The 26591-nt window shown below is 41.8% G+C and overlaps 1 long non-coding RNA gene across 1 annotated transcript; it reads left to right on the top strand.

The window, feature by feature from the left end:
- Positions 1–5647: 5647 nt before the first annotated feature.
- LOC120720450 lies at positions 5648–19071 on the top strand. The gene is made up of 3 exons (XR_005692949.1): positions 5648–5910; positions 12906–12911; positions 19056–19071. It is a non-coding gene; the product is annotated as an uncharacterized LOC120720450 (long non-coding RNA).
- The last annotated feature ends 7520 nt before the right edge of the window (positions 19072–26591 follow it).

A 26591-nucleotide genomic window follows, 5' to 3' on the forward strand; every position in this document is an offset into this window, starting at 1 on the left:
GCGGCTGCTGAGTGAGCCCTCATCTGGGACTCTCCTCAGCTCTTTCTGGGACAGTGGCGCGGCTGCCCCTCTGTTGGTCTTCCTTGGTCTCTTGTGTTCTGGGGGCCTCTGGATGTCTGGAGTTTTGATCTCCTCCATACCTGCTTCATGCCCTGGAGGACGGGGCTGTGGCCCCCCCACACCCTCTAGCAGATCATTACATGAAGGAACCTTTTAAAAAATAAGCGCGTCCATGCTCACAGGTGTACACACGGGTGATCACACCCACAAACTACACCCTTTTTGGCTCCTACCTCAAAGCACACTGTGTTCTGTTGATCTTATGTGCTGCACAATAATGTTTAATATTTAGTATTTACAGTTATAGATCATCGTGATGTTGTTTATTATGTTGCTCTCGTTTTCTTCTGCTTGTTTTCTTTTTTCATTCTCAACAGGTGAAATTAAAAAAGTATCTACTGTTATTTAGTTTATTGTGATGTTGTTGTTTTTATTATGTTGCTCTTTGTTGTTTGTTTTCTCTTCTGGGTTTTTTTCTCCATACAGGTGATCCAGGTGTTTTGTTTGTTTTTCTTCTTTTTTCTTCCCCCCTTTCTCACCATCTCTCCCCTCCTCTATTTTTCTCTCTCTCCCTCTCTTTCTTTCATTCTTTCTCCCTGTCCTATCCCCCAGTCATGTCTGTCCCGTCTTTAAAAAACGAAAATAAAATAAATACATAATTATAATAAAGGTCAATCAAATGGACCAATATGGTAAGGCCATGATGATCCACTTGGCATCTTTCTTGGCCTTCAGACAACAATTCTGATGGCTAAAGATCCAAACAAAAAAAAGAAAATAGCAGACACCACCACAGTGTCGTAAAATGTCCTCAGGAGTGTCCTGTTCACCCCAAAGGAGATCAGCCGCCGTAGCAGATGGAGACGACTTAGACCCTTTTTGTAGACTGCATTTGTGCTTGTGGACCAGTCCACCCCGATGTTCGGCTGGTAGGCAAACTGCAGAGGGTCTAGATCTCTCCCGACTAGTGGTCGAAGGTGGTGTAGCATGATCCTCTCCATGGTCTTCATCAGGTGTGAAGTCAGGGCAACGGGTCTGAAGTGGCTCCTTGGGGTGCGTTGTCTTTGGGACTGGCACCAAGCAGGAGGTCTTCCACAGAATGGGGACCCTCTCCAGACTGAGACTGAGGTTAAAGATGTGATAACCTCACAGAGTTGATCTGCACAGTCCCTCAAAAGTCTGGAGCTGATTCCATCCAGACCCACGGCCTTCCTGGTTTTCATCTTCAGCTGACTTCACACCTTGTCAGTTGTGATGAAGAGGCTGCAGTGTGGGGTGGGTGGCTCCTGATGACCGGCATGGGGGGAGGAGGCAGAAGAGTCGTTGAAGGAAAAAGGGGACAGATGAGGTGCATCTGATGTCCCCGGTGCTGGGGGATTGCAGAGAGGTGTGATGAGCTGAGGATGGGCAGGGCTCTGGGGTGAAACCTCTAAAGAACTTCTTGATGCATTCTCAGTCATCCAGGTAAGTAAATCTCCAAAGGTTGATTCTGTTCATCTGGACGCTTTCAGTGGGAGAAACGTTTCATCCAGGTGACTTCTTCAGTCTCAGCTATTAGCCCAAACCTGGTCTCCAGACTCGGGGCCCCCTCTGCTCGCTGTACTCAGTATGTTGATGCTATTCAGTTTGTATCTACAATGTTGTAAGTAGTAAAAATAAAGACAAACCATTAAGTGAGGTCTGTCCAAACCTTGACTGGTACTGTATATAATTTATTTTAAAAACATTGATTTATTGAAAACCTTCACAGTTACAAACTATATCTGTTAGTTACTTAAAATGACCAAAATTATACTTTTTTGCTATATTTTGTGTCATTAAATTGTATCTATGCATTTATTGTATTACATTAGAACAGTTTTATGTATTAGATATGCATTTCAGTTTTAAGAAATCATTTAACATTTCTGACAGTATTTCACAGACGTGGAAAAAATGAGTAAAAAATCACCAATAATTTAATTAGAAATTAACATTCATATTTATACACAGAAGTTTTTCATGTTATTCATTAGTTGACTGTTGTGTATAATTGTTAATGTTTTTAAACAAGCTACATGTTATTATTACAAAGAAGAGCAAATGCTGCAACTGTCGTGATATATTATTGATATATATTCATATATTACTATCATTATTTAGCATTAAAAGCACTTTAGAGTGCATATTACATTTTAATGATACAGGGCTTCAAGCATTTTAGAAGACTTTAGAGAAGAAGGCTTTAGCTGGGGTTCAAATCAGGAACTTCCTTCCTGTGAGGCAACACTGCAAAGCTATGCCACTATTCAGCCCATCTTACTTTATGACTTTAGGCTTTTTAATCTGTGATTCATTGAAATCGACTATTCTGAGTTGAAACGTTTAAAGAAAAGGAAGATAAAGCTAGAGAGGAAATAAGAGTGACAAGGAAAAACAGAAGAGGAGCTTCAAAGAGAAAAGGATCGACAAAATGAAAGGTGAAATAAGACAAAAATCCCTTTGCCTGCCTGTTGCCCTTTTTTTATTTTTCTCTTTCATTGCCAACAAACTGAGCCGTGCAGGAGGCACAGGCAGACTGATGGCTTTTTTATCTCAACTTTACACACCTATATAAAGCAGACTGGTAAAAGACACACACGTATATAAACACAAACACTTTCACACAGAGACACACACACCATTAATTCCTTTTAGCTACGATTAATTAGATCCGTTTAACCCGTGTGCTGAGTGTGGCAAAGAAAGAAAAAGCTGCAGGGACTGGACTGGCTCCCAGCACCAAACACACATGCAAAAACAATCACCAAATCAGCAGCACGGGTGTCCAGAAATTGCCTCTTTTTTCTTATCTGTTGTCCGAGGAAGGTGACCTGTTGCTGGGACTAAGGATGGCCACTTTCTGCCATCATAGCTGCAGTTTCTAGTGAGAATAAAATCTAATAGAAGTCTCAAAGTAAAATAAAAAGTAAAATAGAACAAAGATAGTCGATTTTTGGGTTAAGAAATACCCAGTAATCTACTATTCACTCTTGTAAAGCAACAGCAGTACTTCTAGCACTACAAGAAGGTCCTGGATCAAATCACAACTGACAGTTGATGTGACCTGGTGCTGTTTAAATAAAACTGACTTGTGTGTTGTCCTGTGCCTGCCTCAGTTTCCTCTGGATGCTCCAGCTTCCCAACAGTTGAATAACATGTATTTTATTAAGTTATTTGGTGATTTATAAAAGACTACTTGCTAATGTTAAAACTTTTCTATGAATGGGGGCTACGTGATGAGTTTAAGGCAATGACCTCAGATCATTTTGGTTCAGTGTGTTTTAGGCTCAGATGGAAGCTTCTAGCTCAGTAAAGATTGTGGAGTCCTGTGCAAAGTGTGGAAAACACAGCATTGATCTGAACTGGAGTTTGTGATGACTTTGTGTCTAACACTGCAAAGGTCTGAATGCTCCTTCTGGTGCAATTCACATTCATAGTGTGAATCAAAGACCTGTCTTCAGCTCTTTAAGCTGAATGTTCTGTGGTGATACCGAGGTGACCTTAAGCAAATGTCTTGTGTTCAAGCCCGGAAAACCACCAGCCACTTTCATTTGCATGTGTGTGTATTTTCATTGCATGCAATTGCTTCATTGTGCTTTCCAAAGCATAAGGAGCTTATAAAACAAAGCCAAATGTGTTTAAACAGTATTCTTACAGACATGTTTTAGCACTTTAAAAGCTCTGAACACCCATCACTGTCCCAGCAGGGGCCAGATACAGGCGTGTCATTAGTATACCTACATGGAACAAATGACAACGAACATTTGCAAAATAATTAAATGTCACAAGAAAAAGTGTCATTCATGTAGTATTAATAATTTAGTATTAATACGTTTATATTAACTTATCCATCCACCTGTTACCCAGGTTCAGGTTACAGAGGCAGCAGTCTAAGCAGAGAAGCCCAGAGTACCATCACCCCGTCACCTCTCTTAGCTCATCTGGGAGAACACCGAGTGGTTCCCAAGCTAGCTGACTCCTGGGTCTGCCCCTGAGCCTAATCCTGGTGGCACATGTCCAAAACAACTCACCCAGGAGGAGCCGAGGTGCAACTTAATAAGATACATAAAGCACCTTAACTGGAACTCATTTATAGTTTTATCCTCGACCTCATTGTTGAAGCCGCTGCCCAGAGCTCACGAGGACTGATGGCTGGAACATAGCTTGACCAATAAATCAGCAGCTTTGTTTTTATGCTCAACTCAACACATCAGATGAGTGTATCATCACTGTGTATGCAGCCCCAATCCATCTGATTATCTCACGCCCCACTTTCCCCTCACTCATGAATAAGACTCTGAAAAACGTAAACTCGTCCCAGACTGAAAATGGTCATTCCACCCTTTTCCTGCTGCACCGTGGCACTGGGAGGTTCTTATTCACCACCCACTGAAGCCAGCACAACCATGTCAGCCGCAGAAAGCAAAGATACCAGAGGGCACCAGAGTTAAGACCTTCCACTTAGGCTATGCCTTGACAGTCTGTACATAAAAACTATGAATAACATCAGTGACAAAGGGCAGCCCTGATGGAGTCCAAAACCCACCTGAAATGAGTAAAACTTACTGCCAGCAATATCGACCAAGCTCTTGCTGTGGGTGTGTGGGGACCAAACGGCCTGTAACAATGGGCCTGATATTAAATACTCCCAAACCAGGATACCCTGAGAGATGTGCTCAGTGCCTTCTTCACAAAACACACATAGATTACTTGGGCGAACACTCAAATATACTTAAGAGCATAAAGAGCTGGTGGTCAGGTGGTGTTCCACAACCAGTGTGAAAACTGCACTATTTTCATCAATGCTGCGAGGGTTGATTAATGGACAGAATACCTCTCCAATAATGCAGCCTAGATCATCCCGGGGAGCAATGGAGGTGCAAAACACAGTCCACTCACACTCAGTGTCCCCAGCCACCCTTGAAACAAAATCAAAGCTTTGCCAGTGGTGGAAATTTAAGATCTGGAGGACTGGGGCCTCTGCCAGGTGCACCCATTGCACCCTCAACTCCAGCTGGAATGTGTTTTGGTACATCAGGTGTGTTCAGCATCATTCCTCACCACCTGACCATCAGGTGGTGATCAGTTCTGCTCCTGTCTTAACCCAACATCCAAGAAATACAGCTCAGAGCTGATGATACGACAATGACATTCCTCGACCTGCGACCTATGCTGTCCTGATGTCTAATGCCCCTGTCAGTGCCTTGTGGCATTGCCCCTTCATGTGAGTGAAGTTGCCCCCCCACCTTCTTCAAATCCAACAAAAGTGGTGTCACATGTTTGTGCTGCAAACATTTTTGTTTGTGCCGCTATCACTTTAAAAATATTAATAAAATAATATCTTGATGCATGCTCAATCATCCAGGTAAGTAAATCCTAAAAAGTTGATTTGTTCATCTGGATGTTTTCAGTGGGAGAAACGTTTCATCATCATCAGGTGACTTCTTCAGTCTCAGCTGACTGCAGCTTTCCCCAATCTTATAAACAGGACATGTACAGTGATAATGTACAACTCCTGCCTGGGTCTACAACCCAGTGTTTTGTGTGCTTTAGTTTTATTCTTTGATTATTTTTACTTTCTCAGTGTTTCCTGGTTTATTTTGAAAGAGTCTTGTGTGTCTTTTCATTGTGTAAGTTTTTCTTTCCCTGTGGTGTCATTATGTTCATTTGTGTCATTGTTTTTTGGACAATGTTTTCACCACCCAGAGAGGAGATTACAAAGGCCTCTCCCTCCCCCACCTTGGTGCCTCTGATCACATCACTGTTATGCTAATGCCAGCATACAGGCTCCTGGTCAAAGTCACCAAACCAGTTTGTAAGCAGGTACGTGTGGCCGGAAGGGTACACGTACCACCACAGACTGGGAGATCTTTAAACAGGCTGCCACACGCGACAACACCACAGACTTTCAGGACTATACAGAAACTGTCACTGCCTAAAACCCAAAATGCATCAATGATGTCACAGAGACCAGGACTATCACTGTCCGGGCCAATCAGAAACCATGGCTCACAGGTGAGGTCTAAAGACTCCATAGGTTGTGAAATGCAGCCTTCAGAGCCGGGGATGAGGTGAGCCTAAGAACAGCAAGGGCAAACCTGTCATGTGCCATCAGAGGTTAAAAGGCAGTACTCCAGGAGGATTTCGCAAAGCTTCAGCGACAGCAGAGATACAGGAATACAAACCATCACAGACTACAAGCCCACTCTACAGACCGTGGTGACACAATCCCCAGACAGTGTGTGGGTCCTTTGCCAAAATCAATACACGCAAAGCCCCAGGTCCTGATAACATCCCTGGACGAGCACTGATAGACTATGCTGTGGAACTCACAAATGTCTTCACAGACATCTTTAACACATCACTAGGGTCAGGCCGTCGTTCCCACATGCCTCAAAGCCTCCACCATCATTACTGTACCCAAGAAGTCATCTACTTCCTGCTTTAAGGACTACTGTCCGGTCACACCCCCATCATTATGAAGTGCTTTGAACGGTTAGTCATGCATCAAATCAAATTATCTCTTCCCTCCAACCTGGATCCCTTCAAGTTCACATACCCGTCAACGCTCAACCAATGATGCAGTTTCAACTGCCCCTCACTCAGCCCTCACACATCTGGACACTAGAGGCTCATATGTCAGAGTGCTGTTCATAGACTTCAGTTCAGCCTTCAACACCATCATTCCCCAGCAACTCATTCACAAACTGGATCTGCTGGGATCAGCACCTTGCTGTGTAACTGGCTGCTGGATTTCCTGACAGGAAGACAGCAGACAGTACGGGTCGGCAGCAACACCATCATCACAAGAAAACTGAATACGGGGGCTCCCCAAGGATGTGTGTTGAGGGCCCTTCTTTTCACTCTGCTGACCCACGACTGCACACCATCACACAGCTCCAACCTTTTCATCAAGTTTGCAGGCGAAACAACTGTGGTAGGTCACATCAGCAACAATGTTGAGATCTACTACAGGGGTGAAGTTAGCCATCTGGCAGAGTGGTAGTGCAACGGGTAGTGACCTCCCAGCCCATTGTTCATGCAGCGGTGCTTGTTCCAGTCACTGTACATGTCCTGTTTATAAGATGGGGAAAGCTGCAGTCAGCTGAGACTGAATACATCACCTGGATGATGATGAAACGTTTCTCCCACTGAAAACGTCCAGATGAACAGAATCAACCTTTTGGGATTTACTTACCTGGATGATTGAGCATCAAGACAGTCTTTTATTAATATCTTTAAAGTGATAGTGGTACAAACGGAAATTTTTGCAGCACAAACGTAGCACAAACATGTGACACTATTGTTGAATTTGAAGAAGGTGGGGGGGCCAACTTTCTCCTGTGGGGTGGTAAGCCAAGAGGAGGGCGGAGCCATGTAGCTTCTTTAGAGCCAGGAGTCGGCATGACTCTAACAAATAAAACATCCCTGATAGAAAATAAAATGAACTTACCTGACTCCAAAGACAACAAAATATACAACCTACAACAATATCCTACCTAACCAGCACATAAACAGGAGAAAACAAGGGATCGCAAAACAAAGCCAGCTCTCCCCTACAGGCAGTCTGAACACAGACACATAACAGTTCCAAAGGCATGTAAGCCTGCACAAGTATGGCAGTCGAAGTGGCCGGAGGGCCCAGAAACACAGCTCCACAGGCATTATATAGGGCTCTGCCAATTGGCAGTTAGGGTTAGGGTTGATTCAGGTACCAGCACCCAATCAGAACAAGAGATGGAGCCTAGACAGAAGACAAGGTATTATTTCACCAGAGAAAACCAGCATCCTCCTGGGGGATGTAACACATCCAAAAGGCTTCTTTATTTCTAAAGAAAGAAAAATGGTATGGAAAGTCTCAGGTATTTCACGTCTAATAGATGTTGTCCCCTTTGGAAGTAGTTCTGACAGTTCCCAAAAGCTTGATTCTGTTCATCTGGACGTAGCGTTGCTGACGGTTGTCAGGATTTTCAGATTCACTCTTTGCCTGACCCTCACCTCGATTCACATTAGTGCTATCAATGCACTTGGTTTCAAATATATACTTTTCAAAGCAGTGCCTGCTCACATTTGGAATCTTGCATTTGTTCTAAGGCAGGAGAGGAAAGATGCACACAGACAGAGATCCTCTGATGTATTTGTGAGATTACTAAGATGTTGGCTTCTTTTACAAATTAACACCTAGAGTTGGTCAACTCCTGTGTAAAAATGGCCACATCTACAACATGTTGTATACCCTGGTACAAAACCATATTTGGTCTCTATTTTTTTTATTATTTTATCCCACTGTGGATGTGGTTTGTGGCTCAGCTGCAGAGGAGTGTGGAGCAGTAGGTTCAGGGTGTGGTGTCAGGGAGGTTGTCTAGAACAGCCGATGCATCGCAGCTCAGATTTCACAGAGAACACCAGCGTCCAGGTAAATGTGAGTGTTGCAGGTGAGTAGATGATCCGAGAAATTACTAGAACACAAAGATACCCCAAGATAAGTAAGACAAGCACAATGGTTCACTAGAAACACTCACGGCCAAATGCTAACATAGGTTAGCAGATGATCTGGCGAAGATTGCTGTGTGCACTGGTCTGAAGTACAGCTGGTTGAATCACCACCAGGTGTGGACAATGGGTAAGATGATGAGAACTGTGGAAGTGGAGACCACAGCACTGTGGAAAAATACAGCCACTCACCCGGACCACGACAAAAGGTTTCTCCTAAGCATTCTTCCCGCCGTAATCCTGTTCCTAGGGCCGCTCATGAATGCTTTTATTGCCGTACAACCAGACATCTTTTTGCTAACTGTCCGTCGCTTCAGCACAAAGCGCAAACTCTAAACTCTAAACCCCCCAAAAGTGTCTCTACTCCTGATCCAGGGAGACAGGGACGTAAAACTGCACGAGCAAAAATCAAACTACACTGTAAATAAAAACATTCACGTGACTGCTACGCTGTGTGCCTTTGGTCCTTTCTACCACCACCTATAAGCCTGAGAGCTTAGAGACAGGTGAATTCAATTTAGTTTTCCCAGCTCTATTACAAGGTTCTAGTAGTCAAATGTTCAAAAGTGTAGTTTAAATTTGTGCTCATATTTGTGCTTATGTTTTAAATTTGTACTTACTTACAGCTCATAAGTAGACTTTGCTTTGAACCTGTGAGCCTTTACCATTGAGAGCTGAGCGGTGCCCATGTAATGTGCTGCCAATTCAAGGTCATTAAAGCTATCAAACCAATGTGGAATTCAATTTAGTTATTGATATAGTGCAAATCAAAACAGTGGCCTCAATGTGCTTTACATATTATTATAAACAAGGACCCTACAATAATACTGAGAAAACCACATTTAGCTAACTAGCCAAGTCAAAGTTTTTTGGGTTTTTTTTAAGAAAGCGCCATCTCTTGGTGGAAGGGTGTGTTTACACTGGAAAGTAGTCAGGCCCCAAGGGAAAGACGGGGACACCTGACAGCTGACCTCTGGCTGAAAGCTGCAATTTTGAGGGGCTGTATTTGTTGTACACCATTTGTACTTAATACATACACATCTATGGGATCGGTCAATATTCTGTCTGCTTATCAGGCATTTAATTACACTTGTTCATTATTCATCTTATCAGTTAAAGTTATACGTTTTGAATGCATTACAAAAAAAATCAAAGGGATCATATGATCGTATCAATCTGATGTTTGATTGTGTTTTTCTTATAACTGCATTTACCTAAACCAGAATAACAGGTGCACTCACAGATGTCCACACTGTCAATACTTTAGATCATTTTGTTGCTCTTTTAATTAAAATACTGCTGTGATGTGGAAATACTATGTGACTGGATTCAGTCTATCTAGCCAAAGTGTCTCGTCTCCCATGTTTATCACTTCCCAGTCTGAATCTAAAAATTATCTGCCATCATTATGTTGCTCCAAAGAAAGAAGCAATGGGAAGGAACTTTCAGTCTGCTCACCTCTGACTTTGTAATGAGCCTCAGCCGGAGGATATCCAGGGACATCTTCAGTGCAGAGTTAATGAGAAAGACTATGATTGATGTGCCAAAAAATGAAAATATAACACTGTGCTCGAAAGGTCCAAAAGGCTGAACTGTGCATTACAATACACCACGGGGATACAATATCATCTTTGGTGGGGAACATATTCTGTTTTAATGAAAACAGGAAAAAAATGGCCTAAAAATCTCCATCATATCTTAGTTAAAGACCTCATAGTATCAGATTATTTTTACATGTGGTACTTTCCAAAAAGCATAACGTGAGGCAGCGCTATCAGGCAGCTCTCCTGTGGGAGACAGACACGTTCACTACTTTTAAGATTAGGTTTCAAATCTCTCTTCTTAAAATAAATTTAAGCCTATAGTTAAGGTTGGATCTGGTTACCCTGAACCATCCGATAGCTGTGCTGCTATAGGCTCAGAGCAATGGGGACTTCTCTCCCGCACTCCGCACTTTCATTTCAGTAAGACTTTTCAGTATATATAGATAGATAGATAGATAGATAGATAGATAGATAGATAGATAGATAGATAGATAGATAGATAGATAGATAGATAGATAGATAGATAGATAGATATATCAGGACTGTAGAGTGCAACCAATTTGGTCGCAAATGCAAACAAACTTTTCAATGGTGCGCAGTAGCGGTTTTTGATACGGGCGACACGGGCGGTTGCCCGGGGCGGCATCACGGGCATCGGCAAAAAAATAAAAAATTACTCGTACCCATGCTGCCCCAACATCATGCGAATTATGATGGCTGTTTGGTAGTCGTTTGCATAGTATGCATACTCTCTCTCTTTTCATGTATGTGTGTGTTTCTCTGGGGAAACTCAGTCTGGTTCCAACAAGTTTTATGTTAATGTACAACCCACAATCTGTTTTATGTGTGTGCACCAGTGCGACCAACTTTTCGAGTAAAATAAATAAAATAAAATTCTCTGCAACTCTGAAAGTCTCGGTGTGGTCAACAGCAGACACACATTGGTCGTGTCCAAATTCATGGGCTGCATCCTCCTGAGGCCCGGCCTTCGCGGTCTACGTGGGCCGGGTCCTCAGAAGGTCGGGTAGGCCGGAAGTAAACGGCCGTGAAATGTGACGGTCTAGCCTTCAGATTAGCGTCACCGCTGTCTCGGTGGAGTTTAATAAACTCAGCCGTCTGCTCCTTGCTATCTAAAATATAACAGGACACTGGTGTAAATTCTCGACTGTCTCACACTTCTGTTTAATCAGTTTTCTGTTTGACGTTTAGTCAGCTGTGTAAAAACCAAGGAGGAACCCACCCAGGGGATTAATAACGTTTTATTTTATCTAATCGAATAACTTTAATCTCAGCCAAACCGATTTACTCACGAACAAACAAAACACTGAAAAAAGCCCAACAATAACATTTTTAGGTTATCTAAGTGAATTATATATTACGTTTAACCCAAAGAGCGAAAGTCCGCGGTGATCTGAAAATGATGTGCCGGGAGTTGTGCCGTTCTCGGCCGCATCAGTAACCCTCGAGCTCCCGGCTAGCTATCGAGCTGGTGGGTAACAGACGCCTCCGAAAACGTCGAAGCACTTTTGCAAATATGCGATATCTTGATAACCCGAGCAGATATTTGATGTTTGCACAGCTACTTTCTCGCCTGAAAATATGTTAAAAGTTTATTTTGTGACCCAGAAAGATTAGTATGAGTAATTTTAAAACTTAGTAGCGGCCGCCATTGTTGGAAACTGGAGTTTGGCTGGGCCGCGCTATGAATTCTGGCATACGGTAGGCCACGAAGGACACACCCAACCCATCCTTCAAATTCGGGGAAAAGGAGGACGCATTTGTCGGCTGCATTCGGAGGAGTCTACGAATTTGGACAGCCTTCGGCGCGTCGCTGTGATGTAATCGGTCTACAAATGCGGCCTCAGGAGGATGCAGCCCATGAATTTGGACACGACCATAATGTCCCTATCGTGGTCTAAACTAATCAGAGATAGTCAGGGGCAGGACCTCTCTGATTGGCCGTGGTCCAGATATTTCTGTAGTGATTCGTCTAAGTTTGAAAGTTCAGGCAGATAGAGAGAGGTGAGTAGCGTGAATAAAGTGATATTTATTCATGAAATCCTGAATCGACTTTTAAATATAACTGTGTTTTGCCAGAAACGCCAGAATCTCAGGTTAAAGCTCACAAAATTATTTCAACAACCACCAAACAGCAAATGAGAGCAGGTACACGGACTCCACACAAAGACGTAAACACAGAGCCGACGCATCAGAATCAGCTTTCTCTTTCTTGGCTTTCAGCCCCGACGGCCCGTAGACGGACACGCCGTCGGGGCTGAAAGCCGACAGCAGGGGCGATTTTAGCCCATTTTGGGGGGTGCTTCAGCACCCCCAAAGATTTCTTACTTTTTTTGGACAATATTTGCTGTTTGTGTGACACACTGCTGAAAATATAAAAACTATACAGTACTTGGTTGAGACGTAATATTTTAACAACAAAAGTATAGATACCCCCCCCTCCCAAAATGGTTTGTTCCAGCTCGCCTCTCCCCTACTCTGGCTCTAGGGCACAGGTGTCGAACTCCAGGCTTCGAGGGCCGGTGTCCTGCAGGTTTTAGATGTGTCCTTAATCCAACACAGCTGATTTAAATGGCTAAATGACCTCCTCAACATGTGTTGAAGTTCTCCAGAGGCCTGGTAATGAACTAATCGTGTGATTCAGGTGTGTTGACCCAGGGTGAGATCTAAAACCTGCAGGACACCGGCCCTCGAGGCCTGGAGTTGGACACCCCTGCTCTAGGGCTCTTGCTGCCAGAGCGATGGTGGCTGAGACGCAGCAGAGCGGAGGTGTAAGTGCCTGGCTTAAAACAGGACATATTAGCTGCATTTAACCTTCAGTTACTCTTTACTGCAGTAAAGATTTTTTCATACACTGTATACATTCTACCACAGGCAAAGTTGCCTCCATTTTTATATATATTTTTTAAATATTTTGTAATAATTTATTTGTAGTAAATTCTGTTTTGGGAGTGTTTTTTATGCATCTGTAGTATATTATACACACACATTAAAAGTGAATCTCTGTCCAAACAAATGCAGTCAGTTTACTTTTTACTCACTGTGAGCATCATTCATTATTCTCCCAGTAATTAAGGTTAGGATATGTATTTTTTTTTTTATTCCAATCCATTCTTCTTTTGCAGCATTTAAATAACCTTGATCTGATTTGATGGTTTTGTTACAGACTTTTCAAAAAAAGTGTTTTTCTTTTCTTTCTCAAATGTGGGATTAAATTGTGTTAAAATGTACAAAACAGTGATGTCATGTTTTGTGACGAGGACCCAGGCACAGAGAGACGTGATGAATTTAAGAATCTTATGATTTAATAAAGAAATTTGCAGACTTGCACAGAGATGGTAAAATTATGATGACTGATAACAGAGACGAGGACAACAGACGATGAGGACAGAGAGGAACAGGGGTTTAAATGCACCAAGGAGACAGTCAGAGGGAACTTGGGACAACTGGAGACATTTAAGGATGCAGGGACTGACAGAGACGGGGAAGAAGTCTCATTGTGACGTGTAAAGTTTATCTTGCCTGGCTGAGCAGCTCTCTGGGTGCTCAGCACCCCCAAAGCTCTGATCCTAGAATCGCCCCTGGCCGACAGCTCACCGATTCTGCTGTGTGGGCGGGTCCACGCTTTGTCTTTACGTCTTTTTTGCGCTGATTCTGAGCTGCAGGTTTTGTCTCTCTCCAGCCAAAACTCACGGAGCCAGCAGCAAAAGAAGATCCAAACTACGCTTCACATTTGATAAACATCGTCATTAATTCCCTCTGACTTTTGCTGTTTTGCTTCCACCACGATAAAAACTTCATGCACAGCTCTCTCTCTCTCTCTCTATTCATGCTTTTATCTCTTCTCGTTTGGATTATTGTAACGGTCTTTTTACGTGTCTCAACAAATCTTTACGCTGTCTAGACTCTGACTCCTTTAAAAAGCAGCTGAAGACATTTTTATACAAACAGGCTTTTAATTAATTTTAACTTGTATGTCTGATCTTATTGTGAAGCACTTTGTGATTTTTATCTGTGAAATGTGCTATATAAATAAATTTTACTTACTTACTTACTCTCTGTGTACTTCAAGAACAGTTTCTCAAATCTCTGTTTTTGGCATTATTCATTCGCTTATCACCCACCAGTCTGCCGTTGTTTACAGCGCTGTCAGACGCTTTTTTGTTGTTGTTTTTTTTACTTTACTTAAATGTCCTTGGACAAGAAAGCCTCATTTCTGCTGTTCAATACTGAAGACATTTAAACTTTTTTAAGTTAACATTTATATATATATATATAAATGTGTGTGTGTGTGTGTGTGTGTGTGTGTGTGTGTGTGTGTCTACCAGTGGAGAAACAGCTCAGTAGGTAATATTGAAGAAGTGTAGAAAAGGAAACTTGTGTGATGGTCTCACCTCTGAAATCAAAACTAGAACAACAAAACTACCGAAGGGAAAAAGTGACCAGTATTAACTGAAAAGTTCAGAATAAAGAGCCCAGGGAAACAACAACAAAGGAGAAACCAGATCACTGTGCATGGCAGGAACAATTTATCTTACAAAATCAGCTACCAGCTGTAATAGGAATAAACTGGTAAAGTTAATGCTGTAAATGGCCATGAGCTTCGTGAACTGTAAACAATAATATAGAAAGGGTTTTTCAGTTTACACATTCACTGTGTTGTCTCTATCTCCACTGTAACAGACGTGACTCTACATGATCCCTGTCCAGAGTGCACGTGAGGTGCTCATAATCTCATTTCGCAGTCTTTGTGAGAGAAGATGCATTGTTTATATGTCCATCCTCAGGCGTGTGTCCTGTTTTTCTGCATTGCTTGTTTGTTGTTTAGATTTTTCTTGTTGTTCAGAAATGTTTCAGAATGATCTGTAATGTTTACCGTCTGAAATCAGGGATTATTCCCTCGTGCTTTTTGAGACTTTGCATTTTTGGTGAAACTCGTTACCTGCCTTATCTTCTGATTATAGTGTTTGCAAAGCTGATCTCTGAGCTGCTGGCTGTATCCCCCCATGTCTGAGGCTTCTGTCTTTGTTTTCACATGTTCCCCAATTCCCCACCCACTACTTCCTTCCCCTCTGCCCCAATCTCCCCTCCCCCAAATCTCCTCCATCCCTTAAGTCATGTGAATCCCTGCTCTATCCGTCCGTTTTCTCTGCTGAGGGAGAATGAGGGTAACATTTAGACTGATTCAGACTGTATATCTGAGAAAAGGCCAGGCTGGCATTTTGCACAGCTGTTACATTTTATTACAATGCTTCTCAGCATGTGTGGCTGTGTGACAGGTCTGGAGAGAAAAGCATGCAAAATGACATAGAGGAAGAACAGATGAAGACACATGGAGTGAAATATTCCCTCCCTTCCTCTTTATTTCTGTATCTTGCTTCTCTACTAACCTCTTTCCTTCTTTCCTTCCCTCATCCTTTTAGCTACTGTACCTTTTTCCATTGTCCTGTTGTCTTGAGCAATATTGATTTGCACCGAGAAAGTCAGACTTCATGTCTGCAGAACGTTCACTCCTTTAATGTGTGTTATCTCTGTCTCAAATTCGAACTGAAAATTCAGTATTGGCAGTATTCTTACAGAATAAAATATATAATAAAGTAAAGAAAAAACACATAAAATAGCCAGATTGATACGTATATCAATCAAATGCATTTAACTAAGTAATGCTGTAGAGACTCCCTTGCAGAGAAAGGCACAGATGCACTCAGTGGGGGTGGAATTTGTATCAGTTCAGTCCTGACTCTACGTAGGTCACCTTGACAAAAAGAAGTCAGAACCAGAAGCCTTTGTCGAGTGTTTGGTTACAATGTCTTTCCACAAACTCTCTAGTTTTAAACTGCTCCAACATCTCCCTCTGTGTATCTGCAGATTATAGTGAAATATCATTAAAATGGTGGAAAAAACTGACATGATCGTACACTTGTGTGTTAAACTGGGCTGTGGCGACCGCGGCGCAACGCACCAGGTTACAAAAATCGAGACGCACACGATCGGTCGATGTCAAATGTGGCGCATGACACAGGCGGCACTGGAGGCCTAATGGGGTGATTAGAAGGAGCACTCCAGCCTTTGAGAGATCGAACACAAAGGCAAATATCTCAGAGGGACCGCAGGGTTTAGACGCTCGCTTAAGCTTTAAGAAGAATAAAGGGGGGGAGCTCTGAAGAAGAACTCTGTGTTATGGCAGAGGGAGAGTCCAACCTTGGCAGTGTGCTAATGAAATTTACTGCCTTGTTGTCGCCAAATGTGGGGATATCCAGCCTCCACAGCTGATGCCAGTGAGGGACATCTGCTTTCTGACGAGGATGATATCCAGTATACTGACGTCTGTTTTCTGCTGAAGGGAATTCCTGAATCATACTGATTACTCAAGTAGTTAAAAGGTTTTCTACGTTGATGAAGACGACAAGGGTGTGAGATGTGCTGCCCTTTCCAGCCTACAGCTGCGCTTCCTCTAGTTTCCTTGTGAGGAGCAGAAACACCATCTGAAGATTCAGCCTGGGAGTCCACAGGTGGAAATTTAAAATCTTGTTGTTATTTATATATTTAATTTAATTTAAAAGGTACCTCAGCACAGTTACCAGACTGTATGAGTGTGCAGGTGTTTAAGTGCATTTTTCAGTGAGACTGGACGAGACCTACATGGAGGCAGGAAGGAAAACACGATGAATGTCTGAGCTGAAAGACTTCAATCACTGTTCCATCATTATGTCGATATTATTACTATTTATATTTCATATGTGCACAGTTGATGTGGAGCACCCACAATTTCATTTTACATGTATAATGACAAAGGGTGGAGTGCCCAGTCTGGGTCAGGGACGAGTTCCTGCCCCAAGTGGAGGCGTTTAAGTATCTTAGGGTTTTGTTCACGAGTGAGTAGGGAGCGACAGATGCATTGGTGCTGCGGCTGCAGTGACGCTGATGCTGTACCAGTCTGTCGTGGTGAAGTAGAGCTCAGAGTAGAGCCGCTGCTCCTCCACATCAAAAGGAGTCAGTTGAGGTGGTTCAGGCATCTGACAAGGATTCCTCCTGGATGAGGTGTGGGCATGTCCCACCGGGAGGATGCCCTGGGGCAGACCCAGGACACACTGGAGAGATTAAGGGCCTTTCTCAATATGCGTACTTGCGTTCTCGTGTACTTGTGATACGTCATCAGTCAGAGACCAAGTACTGTTCCAATTCGAAGTACGCATCAAGCCGAGAACGCGAAAAAGTCCCGGATGTGTTCTCGCTCCGCCCGTTTTATCGAGCATGCATCGGTGGTGGCTTGTGTGGACTTGGTACAGCTAAATATCCCAGAATGCATTTCGCCCAAAACTCAAACGCGGCAATGGCGGACGAGCGGGGCTAAAAACTTTTAAATATTACTCTTTCTGGGTCACAAAATAAACTTTTAAGTTATTTTCAAGCGAGAAAGTAGCTGTGTAAACTTCAAACATCTGCTCGATTTATCAAGACATCATATATTTCCAAACGCGCTCCGACGTTTTCGGAGACGTCTGTGACCCGCCAGCTCCACAGCAGACAGCGAGGTCGAGGATTAGGAGAACGGCGGACTCCCAGCACATCGTTTTCAACCCCCCCGCGGTCTTTTCGCTACTCAGGTTAAACAAACCCCAGCAGCCGTCTATTGTATTGAGTGTCCACTACAATAAAAATAAAAGCGTTCTAACATCTCACCTGCTTGTTTTTATTAAGGCATGTACACGTATGTACATGTACACTATTTTTATTAATAGAGATTTCACTACTGAGGTTAAACATGATATATAAGTCACTTAGATCACTTCTAAATGTTAATGTTTGGTTTATTTCAGTGTTTTATTTGTTCCTGAGTAAACCGGTTTGGCTGTGATTAAAGTTAAGCTTCATAACATATTACTCACAGTTAAATTAAGAGAGTACATCAAGTACGCTGGTGTTCCAATTGTACAAATCGCGAGTCCGTGCTCGCGTTCTCGGTGAGTCCGTACTCGCCGAGAACGCGAGCACGGACTCGCGTACTTGAGAATTGAGAAAGGGCCTAAATCTCTCTGCTGGCCTTGGATAAGCGGAAGAAGATGGAATATAATAACAATAAAGGACTATTCTATTCTATTCTATTCTATGGCAGTCTACCCTGGTAGTAAGTGATCCACTTTTGTAGTACAGAAAACCCAGGGCTACCTTGAAGTCACCTGGATTAGATGAAATCTTACTTCATTGTACAGGCCTCACGTACCACATGATGAGTTAACATGTAGAATTTAAAACATGATGTTTCAGTCATGCACAGTATCTCACAAAAGTGAGTACACCCCTATAATTTTAAAAATATTTTGTTATATTTTAAATATTTTGTTGCCAGCTGTTTAGATGTTAATGGCTGTATGTTGAGTTATTTTGAGGTGACAGCAGATTTACACTGTTGTACAAGCTGTACACTGACTACTTTACATCGTGTCAAAGTGTCGTGTTCTCAGTGTTCTTCCATGAAAAAAAGAATAAAATATTTGCAAAAATGTGAGGGGTGCACTCACTTCTGTGAGATACTGGAGCTGTTATGCTTTTGCTTTGGGAAAATCCAGGTCATGGCATCTTCATACAGATTTCTATATCAGTGCCTTTATCAGGCATCTGTTGTGTTATTTGGAGTAGATTTCCAGTCCTGCATGCAAAGAAAATGTCACTGCTGGAAGTCTAAGCTGGAGTGTGAGATCACAATCAGAGCGTACAGATGCCATAATAAGACACTGCAAATGGAAGCTAACAGGCCATGCAGGCAGGAGGCCACATTCTGAATTGTAGAACAGTCCAATTCTGTTGGGAGAGGAAGACATCATTATGAAGAAGAAATGCCATGATTTCTCCAGACAGAACAAAGCATAAAAGACTTTCTTTGTGTGTGAGTATGGAAATAGGGCAGTGCAGAGCAAGGGTCCTCAGAGACACTTTAATTATGAATAGAAAATGAGAGACACAGACCAGAGAGGAGGACGTTTTTCTCTTTTCCTCTCACTGATCTCTGTGACAATGACACAAGGACATGTTTCGGTAGGAAATGAAAGTGATATGCTTTGGTATGTCTAATGAAAATTGATTGAAGAGTGGAACTCTTTATGCCATGGCTATGAGAATTCATACACTTTCCACTCAGCACATCTTTGCTGCAGATGAGTGAGAGAGAACAGTAAGTAGCTTGTTTCACTGTAGGACAGATAGAGGAAAACACATTAGCATCAGAACATTTATTACCTGCTTGATTATTTACTTTTCTTTTGTGTCCTTTGTTTACTTGCTTTAAACACAAAAATCTAAAAACACCACAATTCACATTTGATCATAAATTCAGATTAAATCAAACGAGGAAATCATTATGGAAAAACCCTCAGCAGCACACACAAGTGATATTGTAAAAAATAACATATGTACATATTACATATATTGTCATTGTCATCATTTAATTCATTAAATATAAATGCTTTGAGTTACTAGACAATGTTGGACATGTAAAAATACCAGGTGGAAAACATTAAGTGAAACCAGTAAGAACAAATGTTTTTTCCATCTTTCCTTTCTTCTGTTGAAGGAGAAGTAAATACTTCCCTGACACTAATGAGGTGACCTTCAAGTAAAATTCAACATTAGATAAATCTTTATTGTTTATTATTAGTAGAAAAAATGAAAACAGTGGGGTCGGGGTCATGATCTCTTTCGGAAATGGGGCATGCAGGAAAAGTTCTCACAAAAATTGTGTTCTTGTTTTTTTGGTTGCACTTTTTATTACAGCTCGGTAATAAAGGGGTAATAGTAGAGTAACAAGGAGGAAACAAGAAAGTAATAACGTGGTCATTTTAATATGGTAAAAAATGCTAAACTGTCTGTTTCTATTTAATAACATATTAACCCTTTAAAGCCTGTCGGAGTGGGCACGCTCCGTTGTAACTATTTTTAAATCCCGGTAGCTCTGCAACCACGTAAGCTAGCGCAATAATTTTTTTTGCATATGAAACCGGAGGAGTTGTACTTACATCTTATGCCATCAGCTTGTCCTAAGTCACAGTTTCCTTCCACATATAGCTTTGCAAAAACTGCATAAAACGCTCTTGCAGCAACAAAAACATAATATTCCAGAAAATATTCCAGAAAATATTCCAGAAAATATTCCATCAGCATGAACTATCGCATGTCCGCCATGACCTGCCCGAAACCGGAAGTGACGTCATTTTCGCAGAAATGTAGTTTTTCAAGGCCTCATGAGCTTATACTGATGTTTTTAAAAGTTATGTTTGACTTTATGACTTTCTGTGTCGTTTCTGGGATGCTTAGGACTCATATTGCACTGCTGGAAATAGTTTATTTTGATGCATATGCTGCTTTTTTGCAAATTTGCATTATAATTTTTTTTTTTTTTTCCTGCAGTGTATAGAAATTGGTGTATTTCAAAAATAAAACTATGAAGACACTCAAAATAAATTTCCTGTGGTAGGAAACTATTTTGTGCAACTTTTTTGTATTTACAGTTTTGAGGGATAAGCCTCTTAAATTTCTCTAACTAGAAATATATGTTAAAAAACAAAAACGATTTTCAATTTTTTTGTAGTTTATTGCACTTTTTTGCAATTTATGTAATTACTATGCACTTAATGCATACATATTATTAAAATTTAGGCTGTAATGGTTGTATTGATGTATAGCAACTTGAAATGCTCCCAAAAATGGCTCCACAACATGTAAAAATATAATATAAGCTCTGGCGGACTTGGTTCTATGGTAGGTCTTAAAGGGTTAATAAAGCAAACTTAGAAAGTGTGTGATTATCTCCTGGAAACACCTGTGGTAGTTTCCGTGTAATAAGCATAAATAGGTCCAGTCTGCAAAGAGCTGGCTGCCAGTAGGTGGCAGACTGCTGCGTGCACTGGATAAAGACAAAGAGGAAGTGGGGCACCAACTGCTAACTTTAGCCACCCTTTGCTGCCTTTTGGCTCGCCTCGTAAACCAACAGATTGTAACAACACATTTGGAATCAACCCACTGTTGTGAAATAAGCTAAACACTGTTATTGTAAATATGGATGGAGAACTTGATCAGTTATACTTTCAAATAAGTCACACAAACACACAAACACACATATATATGTAAATGAGCCCTTGGTACTTCTCCAGCTTCTTGTGTTCCTTCTTTCTGATGTTGCTGTCATTCAGCATCACTACATCTATCCCTACGGCCATCTTCGTCAGAGGGAAGGACGGAGGGAAAAACACAACACTGTGAGGGTATGATGCGACAAAGACAGATGAAAACACAGGGCTTAAATCCACAAGAGAGTAACGAGGGAATGGGAAACAGGAGGGAAACACAGCTGGGACTAATCAGACATAATGAGACAAGTGGAAGCAAAACCCAAAATACTTCACACAGGACACGAGACTACCAAAGTAAAACAGGAAACACAAGACAGACATGGAGACGCAAACTTGACCAGGAGGCTGACACAGGAGAAACACTGACATAGAGACTAGACAAGGAATGTGCAACACAGGAGAGGCAAAGAAACTAAACCCAAGATCTAAAAATCATTCAAATAAAACAGAAACAAACAATATTAATAATCAAAAAAACAATCACTGAGTCACTACACTCAGGATCGTGGCAAACATTAGACAAATCTTTCCAGTATGGTACGGTGTTATACAAAGTTTTAAATACACTCAGGAAGCAGCTACATCACTACGTGACTGAGCTACAACTATGTGAAGGGGGTGGGAGTAGATCAGTGTTACTTCTTCCCACTGTTTTTGAGCACCTGTTGTACTAGAGGACAATGCTTTATTTTGCATATATGCTCAATAATCAATCAAACAAACTCATGAGCAGGGTAGGCTTCTGCTCATTGTGTTGTTGGGATGAAACGTGTGCACCTCTGTTCATGAGGAGATCTAGAAGCTCACTGGAATCTCACTCATCAAAAACACTTGTTTGTCTGTCGCAACAACCTCGCACAAACCTTTTCTTCCTGAATAACAAAACCTGAATAAGATCATAAAACCTTTGTGTTTATGTTGTATTGTTGCATTGTTAACTGCAGCCCTTTAGCAGGCTCTGTTTTCAGAGGGAGTCCGAGGATTGATCACTCCATTCAGCAGGGCTCTGGATGGGTAGAAGGACGACTCCAGCAGCACACTGGTCACTCATGTCACGATCTCTGTCCTGTAAGTGGGACAGGACTGTGTTTTACAAAACTTTACGTCTTATTACAGAACATTTGTTCTTCAAAGAACAGGTACACAAATGAAAGTCTATTTTAAGATACACTAAACAAGGTAAAGTTGTATTAACTACGTTGTGTTATGTTCAACTTTTTATTTATAGTTTTTTACATTCAACTATTTCATAAAATTTAAATAGAACCTAAATCAAAGTGTCATATATTTTGTATTTCTTTTATTATCCATTTACAATGTAACTGATGAAAAGAAAAAACATGAAAAACAAAGTGCTGCAGTTTCAATTCGTTCTGAAGCCTGATCAGTCTTTATCAACTGCATCTCAGTCAAATTGGCTGAAAAGAAGCATTACGTGGCACATTTTTCACATATTTAATGACGCAGTGATCTGTGCTGCATATTTATATATTGCACATATGTTAAACCCAGGGGTTAAAAATATTAATGTCGACACTATAGAGTCAAAGATGAGTGTTCAGCAGGTGCAATTTTATAGACTGGAAATTTAAAGCTCACATGTAATGTCCTAATTAATTTTAGAAATTTAAAATCAGATATTGAATTTATAAGATGGTGTTTTTCTTGCTTATTTTTGTGACGCTTCTTGCAGAAAAAAGCTGAAGTAGACAAATATTTATTTATTCACAGGTAGTTTAGTACAGCATAAACTGGCTAGTTCATTGTGATAAAATTTACAGTGATGTCTTACATTTGACTGTCTAAATGTTGATTACATTAGGATTAGCAGACATTAACTCCAAGGATTCATGTTTTCAAATGATATTGAAATTACATCCAGGACTCAGGAATAAAGCCACACCCCCGACTCCACCTCTCAGCCTCTCATGCAGAGAAAAAAGTGAAAAAAATCTGTAAGCGTGAAAAGAAAGAAACATGTAAAAGCAAAAGAACCATTAGTCTAAACAATTTTATCACAAAAAAAACGCAACGTTTCCTTTTTTAGTTTCAGTTTTTACTCTTAATGGCATTTTTTTAATAGCAAAGCCAAGAGTTGCTGTTCTGGCACCGTGCAAAGCTGACACCATGCCACAAACGCCATAGAAACTGTGCATTGAATTTTGAGATGGATCTTCAGGAAGAATTGAACATAAAGTAAAGTTTGTAAATCACTGATCTATAGCATCCAACCAAGCAACCCTTCAAGGACCTCCTTAATCCCACCTGCAAGTCTTCCATGGAGGAAGCAGAGTCTGGGGACGAGGGGGACAACCGTCTATCTGCTGGGATGAGGTCACTGAGGCAGTTAAACAACTCCTTGGCGGCAGAGCCTCTGAGGTGGATGAAGTCTGCCCCGAGTTCCTGAAGGCTCTGGATGTTGTAGGGCTGTCTTGGTTGATACGCCTCTACAATGTTGCGTGGAGATCAGGGCCAGTACCTCTGGATTGGCAGACCGGGGTGGTGGTCCCCATCTTTAAGAAAGGGGACCAGAGGGTGTGTTCCAACTATAGGGGGTCACACTCCTTAGCCTCCCTGGGAAAGTCTATGCCAGGGTGCTGGAAAGGAGAGTCTGTCCGTCAAACTTCAGATACAGGAGGAACAATGTGGTTTTTGTCCTGGTCGTGGAACACTAGACCAGCTTAGGCTGCTGCCCCCGCCACCTGCCTTCGGATAAGCGGAAGAAGATGAATGGATGGCTGGATTACTTAATATTTCCATATATATACTTTTAAATCACTTTGCAAAGAGTTTAGTTGGGTTTAGGTTCAGGGTCTAAACTTCAAAAATTAATGTAAAAACCAGTGATCCCTAAAATTTGTAAGATTTATATTTCAAAAAGAATTACTGAACATTTTGTGGACTATTTGTTTGGGTTTTATTTTTCTAAAGATGTTAGGGATTACAAAACTAGAATCTTTGGCAATCTTTGACATGTTTTGAAATGAAAAATTTCTCTATTTCATGTCTTTCCATGAATAAAGATGAAAGGTTCACTAGAAGAAGGGAAAAGTTTTCTGTTATTTCAGTGTGAAGCCTTTATATATACTGGCAGGTTCTTATTAGAACACCCTTGTTGATAAAGGAAAGAAGAACAGATGTGTAAACAAACTTTAAAGTCTTCTGACGCTCTGATTGGGGTTGGATATGAAATATTCACCAATAGGTGTGGATAGTCCTATTTTTGGCTCTCAGTCAGGACGCTCCATTTTTTTGTTTTCATTCACAATGCTGCACTTCTTTCCATAAAAAAGCATTAGATGAGCCAGATGGCCGTAGCTTCCAACTACGCCGACTCACATGAAATATTCAGCCAGGATCTTTATGATTTTTTAAAAAACAGGTTACCGGATACATAAGCACCTGTTTATGAGTTTAGCTGGCCTCCCCCAAAACACAAGCATCCTATTTCCTTTGCTCTTTTTCTTCAATTGAAAATGGTTTTAAAGACACTTCATGTTAGGCAGCTATAACATTTTATCCACATTGCCATGGCTGACTTTGGCTTCTCAAAGTAAATATAAGCTACCATCGTAAATTCATAATTGAATTGAATTTTGCATTGAATTATCTTAAAGGCCTCATAGTACCGTATAACCCCAACAAGCACTGTGCTCTCAGACCGTTGGCTTGTTGGGGTTCCTAGGATGTTTCAAAGTATTATGGGAGGCAGAGCCTTCAGCTTTTAAGCCCCTCTCCTGTGGAACCAGCTCTCAGTTTTTCATTTGGGAGACATGCTCTCTACATTTAATATTATCCTTAAGACTTTTATTTTATTTTATTTTTTTATTTTTTATTTTTTTTATTTTTTTTGCCTGTCCCGTTTGGCTCTTTTGCATCAGAATTATTGTCTAAAGGCAAAGAAAGATGCCCAACGGATTTACTTTACCAAATTGACCATCCCAGCCTTGCCGTAATGGTCCATTTGATTCACCTTTTATTGTTTATTTTATTTTCACTTGCTGAATACGGGGCAGACTTGACTGGAGGAAAGAAGGGGAGAAAGAAAGAGGGAAAGAGAAACAGCTGAGAAGAGGGACGGGGGAGAAGGGCAAAAGACAAAAACCAACAGAATGGGCAGGAAAAAAAAAAAAGCATATATCAGTCACCTGGGTCACCTGCTGAGAAAGAAAAAGAAAACAAGCAGAAGAGAACAAGAGTAATAGAATAAACAGCATCACAATGATATATGGTAAATACTAAATACTAAACATTATTGTGCAGCACATAAGATCAACAGAACACAGTGTGCTTTGAGGTAGGAGCCAAAAAGGGTGTAGTTTGTGGGTGTGAGCACCCGTGTGTACACCTGTGAGCATGGACGCGCTTATTTTTTTAAAAGGTTCCTTCATGTAATGATCTGCTAGAGGGTGTGGGGGGGCCACAGCCCCGTCCTCCAGGGCATGAAGCAGGTATGGAGGAGATCAAAACTCCAGACATCCAGAGGCCCCCAGAACACAAGAGACCAAGGAAGACCAACAGAGGGGCAGCCGCGCCACTGTCCCAGAAAGAGCTGAGGAGAGTCCCAGATGAGGGCTCACTCAGCAGCCGTGGAGCAGAAGCCAGGGGGGGTTGCAGTGACGCGCCCGTGAGCTCCACCGGCAGCCAGCTGTGCCTGAGTGACCGAGCCCCAGGCCGAGAGGCCGGGGGCACCCCACCTCCCAAGTGGCCCGAGCGAGCTTAATTTGGCAAAGCATATAGTTAGCACTGGATCAGATGACCCTAAGTCCTCCCTTAGTTATGCTGCAATAGACTTAGTGCATCATAGGAAGCTCCGAGCAGTTTGAGTATCTCTCCTTCTCTCACACCTTTTTACTCCCTGAGTGTTTATACACCAATCTGCATTTAATTATGAAGTAATATTAATCACTGGCTCTCTTCCATGGCATGTCTTTTGTCCTGTCTCCCTCATCCTCATGAGACAGAGTACCGGGCTGTGGTCGACTCCTTTGTCACGTGGTGTGAGCAGAATCATCTGCAGCTCAACGTGGCAAAGACCAAGGAACTGATCGTGGACTTCAGGAAGACCAGGAAACACTTGACCCCTGTTTCAATCCAGGGGGTCAGTGTTGACATCGTGGAGGACTATAAATACCTTGGAGTACACATTGACAATAAACTGGACTGGGCTAAAAACACCACAGCACTTTACAGGAAGGGCCAGAGTCGTCTCTATTTTTTGAGGCGACTGAGGTCCTTCAACATATGCCAGAAAATGCTGAGGATTTTCTATGAGTCTGTTGTGGCCAGTGCGATCCTCTATGCTGTTGCATGCTGGGGGAGCAGGCTG

This window comes from Simochromis diagramma, unplaced genomic scaffold (genome assembly GCF_900408965.1).
Source record: "Simochromis diagramma unplaced genomic scaffold, fSimDia1.1 OVJJ01000585.1, whole genome shotgun sequence".
In the NCBI taxonomy this organism is placed as follows: domain Eukaryota; kingdom Metazoa; phylum Chordata; class Actinopteri; order Cichliformes; family Cichlidae; genus Simochromis; species Simochromis diagramma.